Genomic DNA, 5228 nt, shown 5'->3' with positions numbered 1-5228 from the left:
AAGTAAGGACAGTTTGTTCTACATAGGGAGTTGTAGGCCAACTGGGGCTACAGGGAGACCCTGTCTCAAAAAGACATCCCCCCAAAATTATTTTTATGCATTTGAGTGTTTGCCTGCAAGTATGTAAGCAAATCCCTTATATGCTTAATGCTCATGAAGGCCAAAGGAGCACTTAGGATCCCCTGGAGCTGGAGTTACAGGCCTTTGTGAAACAGCCTGTCAATGGAACCAACCTGAGTCTTCTGAAAGAGTAGCAAGTGCCCTTAACTGAGCATCTCTCCAGCCCCTAAAAAAAAAATACATCTTCCCGCCTTCTGCAGGAAGCAGAAGCCTCCCCTTTAAAAAGACCCCAGCTCAAGACCCAGGCAGACATTTTCCCTGCCCAGAAGGGAATCTGTTCCATGTGTTCCTTTGCTAATAAACCCTATTTTGATGGAGTTTTAGCTGTGCCTCCGTGCCTCATCATCCATTCGCTCATTCTCCACCAACTTTTTACCTATCAATCACATCTTCTGGAACTTGAATTATAGATGGTTGTAATCTGCGATTTGGATTCTGGAAGTCAAGCCTGAGTCTTCTGCAAGAACAGCAAGTGCTCTTAACTGTGGAGCCAGTTCTCCAGCCCCTACACAGTTGTTGTTATTGGTTGTTGTTGTTGTTGTTGTTGTTTTAATGGAGGGCCTCACTATGAAATCTCAGCTTGTCTTGAAGTTGGTATATACACCATCCCATGCTGGCTTCAATCTCACAGAGATCTGCCTGCCTTTACCTCCAGAGTGCTAGGATAAAGGAAGTGTTCCCCCATGCCCAGCTCCCACTCTATTATTTTTGAATCAAGGGCTTTAGCCCATTTACATTTAAACTAATTGATAAGAACACAAAATTGCTATTTGGATGGACAGTACTGAATAAAATTACACTGAGTGAGGTCTCAGAAAGACAAATACTGGGTGTGCTCATATGTGGATTCTAGCTTCACATCTTTTGTATGTTTAAAGAGAAGTACATGTGGAAGGTGGGAATTTAGAAAGGGGTCACAGGGCAGGGGGGGTAAAGGAGGTTCTATAGCAAGCATCAGGCCAAATGAAAGTAAAGAGGGGTGAAACTGGGTCTGGAGAGGTTCAAGCATGGAGGGGAGAGGGATGGGGAAATGAGGTGTTGGTATAACACTTAGCTAAAAATGAAGGGTGCATGTTCAAGAAGCTATATGGAAACTTATGATCTTCCAACTCAAGAAAATATTTCAGTTTGAGAGGACAGAAGACAGGTACCATGAAAGGAAGGGGGAAAGGCAGGGCTAAAGATTTAAGTGGGGGTGAGGAGGTTGGGGACAGGAAAAGTGCCAAAATTAGCTTTAGTCCTCAACTTAAAAAGAGAGAGAGAGAGGTCAATTGTGGAATTGGCTCCAACATATTTTCCAGTGGGCATATCTATGGGGATTTCTTGTTTCTTTTTGTTTTTGCTTTTTGTTTTTGGTTTTTAGTTTTTGAAACAGAGTCTCCCAGTAGCCCCAACTGGAAGTTAATGTGTAGACCAGGCTGGCCTTGATCTCAGAGATCTGCTTCCCTCTGCCTCCTGAGTCCTGGAATTAAAAGTATGTGTAACCATGCCTGGCTGGGACTTTCTTGATTTCTAATTGGTATAGGAGACCCTGGACTACTGTAGTCAGTGCCATCCATGGGCAGGAGGGCCAGGATTGTGTAAAAAAAAAGGCAGCTGAACAAGCAAGAGTGAGAAACCAGTAAACAGTGTTCCTCATGGTCTCTGCTTCAGTTCCTGCCTCCAGGTTCCTGCCTTGGCTCCCTTCTATGATGGACTGCAACCTGTAAGTGAAATAAACTCCTTCCCCCAAAATTGTTTTTGGTCATGGTGTTTCTCACAGCAACAGAAAGAAAACTATAACAAGAAAATTAGGACAAGGTAGAGGGAGAGTAAGCCAAAACCAAGGACATCTGAAGAAGCCTTATAGAAAGCCATCAGTTTGTAATGTAATCACAAATATATATAAATAAGGGAGTTTGAACAAAAGTCCCTGCATGGGAGGCTTGCCTAGCCAGGACTCTGGTAAGTCAGATCCTGCCTATCGTGTCCCTATTGCATTCCTCTCACCCACCCTCATCCTGTCCCCTGCCAGCCTTGGACCCAGGCTGGCTCCAATTCCTCTACCTCAAAGAACTTTCTAACTTAGGCAGTACCCTCCAATATATAGGCATAGAAGAGAATTTTCTTAAACAGACACCAGCTACTCAGGCATTAAGGTCAACAATCAATAAATGGGACCTCATTAAACTACGAAGCTTCTGTACAGCAAAAGAAACAACCAGGGAAGGGGAGAGGAAACCCACTGAGTAGAAGAAAATCTTTACCGGCTACATATCTGAGAGGATTAATATCCGCAACATACAAAGAACTCAAATAAACAAAGAAACAAGAAAATGAACGACTCAATAAAAAAAATGAGCCATAGACCTGAACAAAGAGTTCTGAAACAAAGAAATAAAAATGGCTAAGAAGCACGTTAAAAAGCACTCAACATCCTTGGTAATCTAAGAAATGCACATAAAAACCATTTTAGTATTCCATCTTATCGCAGTCAGACTGGCTAAGATCAAGAGACTGAACAACTCCAAATACTGTAGAGGATGTGGAAAAAGAGGAATGCTCATTCACTGCTAGTGGGAATGCAAACTTGTGCAACTACTAGGAAAAGCAGTCTGGAGAACTCTCGAAAAATTAAAAATGAACCTACCCAAAAGACTCATCCTATTGTAGAGATAGTTGTACAACCATGTTTGTAGCTGTTCTCTTCACAATAGCTAAGAAGTGGAAACAATCTAAATGTTCTTCAACTGCCAAATGGATAATGAAAATGTGATACATTTACACAATGGAGTTCTTCTACTCAGTAGTAAGAATAGACGAACTTACAAAATTTGTAGGTAAATGGATAGAACTAGAAACTGTTATACTAAGCGAAGTAACATAGACTCCGAAAAACAAAAGAAATATGTTCTCTCTCATTTGTGGATCCTAGCAGCAAATCCTTATATACAGAAATTATTACAGAGTGCCACAACTGATCACACATAGATCATCTGTAAATTACCCAAGCCTAAGTGGCATATCTACGATGTAGACCTAAGGCTTGCTCATGGAACATAGACAAGGGATGATGAGAACACTAATGTATCTTTCAATTTTCATCAATGAAGCTACCTCATGTGACATAGGGCCAGGAGCACCAAAGATCACAAATAGCGAAAACATAGATGCTTCAGAGTGTGGTTCCTTAGACAGAACTCCTATTTTGAAATCCACTTACCCATGGTTCAGGGACCATTGTGGAAAATGGGGTAGGAAGATTATAAGAACCAGGAAGGAGGTGCACGACCATGCAGAAATAGAGTCTTACAGGTTCCTGGGACTCTTCTCATATGAACCTACAGCAATGGTGTCAGCATGCACAAGACTCATACAAACTCAAGCAGAGAAAAACCCAGCACAGAAGTGTGAAAATGGACAGCAGGCCCCAATCTTAGCCAAAGAATTATTGGCAGCCCATTACTGCTGGGTGAGGAAGAGCTGATCTTAAAGGGAGAGACTCTAGATAGGCTGACTAGACCTCAGTGAATGAACTTGAACTAAGGGACATCTAGGGACACTAATTTGACATGATAGGCCTTAACACAAGTAGCACATGGATTCCAGTTGCGGGGGGCTATGGAAGGGTGCTGATGGGGAAGGGGGTGTAAGATGATCAAGATGTTCTGTATGAAATACACAAAAATTCAATAATTTTTTTAAAAAAAGAAATGGATAAGATACCATAAAAATTACAACAGATACCATACAAATTCAGAATCCAGTAATAAGACAAACCTTCAAAAGGTAACTCAGGGTGCCGCTCATCAGGAGCAGACCTCGCCTTGCCCATCAGTCGTGATCGATATGCCTCCCTCGAAGCCAACCGCTACAGGCGGGCCAACCCAATTTTATCCAACATTGCCCAAGGTAGAGAGAAAAGAAAAACCTTCTTCCAACTTGACCTTCCCAATATTTCAGAAACAAGGTTCCCCTCCTGATAGATTAACCCTCTCTGAGGAGAGCGACTTAGAAGAGGCTGCCCAATATCATAATCCTGATTGGCCCCCTCTTGTTGCTTCTGCACCTCCCCTACCTCCATACCCACCGACCCTCGTGCACCTGTTCTTCCCATAACTACCGCCCATATAGATATCCTTCTAAAAGCTAAAAATAACCTAAGTAAACAAGTTATAGCTTTAAGAGATGTTCTTTCTTTGCAAAAAGAGTTTGCAGAGCTCAACTCAGAGCTCTCTTCCCTACAAAAGGCTGTTACTAAAACTGTTTTTGCGGCTCCTTTGCCACGAGCTGCAGGAAAGACTAAGTTCAAATCTGCCAAAACTAGGGCCCTTGCCTTCCCTGTAATCACTAGGCAGGTGGCCAGAGAAGGCCTCTCCTCTGTAGAAGAGTCAGGTAGTGACAGAGAAGAGCCTAGAGACTCTAATAATGAGGAAGGGGGAGAGGCACAAGAAGAGGGTGAGGCTGCTCCGGAGCAGGTCCCTGCTCCCACCCCTTCAGGGCGTAGTAGGCACTCTACTATATCCTCAGATGTTGAGTATAAGCACCTCAAGTTTAAACCTCTTAAAGAATTAAATAATGCAGTTAAGAACTATGGCCCCAATGCCCCATTTACTGTATCCATGCTTGAGACCCTGTCCGGTGGCGGGTACTTTACACCAGGAGAATGGCTTCGGGTGGCTCAAACGGTTTTCTCTCATGGACAATTCTTATCCTGGAAGGCTGGCTATGTTGATCGCTGCCAGACTATAGCCAGCAGAAACAAGCGGGACCCTCGGGACCCTGAAGCCACCTGGACTTTTGATAAGCTTGCTGGACAAGGAAAATATATCACTGAGGACCGACAGCTTAATTTACCCACAGGGGTTTTAGCTCAGACCAAGGAGGCTGCACTGGGGGCGTGGAGAAACATCCCAGCAAAAGGCAGCCTCATGACACCCCTAACTAAAATAGTTCAAGGCTCTCAAGAACCCTTTAGTGAGTTTGTGGGCAGGTTACAAGAGGTAGCTGAAAGAGTTTTGGGTCCTGAAGATGACAATGACAAGTTCATTAAACAACTTGCTTTTGAAAATGCTAATTCTGCTTGCATATCTTTCCTTAAGGGACAAGCCAAAAATAAGTCCTTGAAT

Source organism: Nannospalax galili, unplaced genomic scaffold (assembly GCF_000622305.1).
Source record: "Nannospalax galili isolate Female #2095 unplaced genomic scaffold, S.galili_v1.0 scaffold955, whole genome shotgun sequence".
Classification (NCBI taxonomy): Eukaryota; Metazoa; Chordata; class Mammalia; order Rodentia; family Spalacidae; genus Nannospalax; species Nannospalax galili.
The sequence above is the reverse complement of the archived record's forward strand: the minus strand, read 5'-3'. Positions refer to the sequence as shown.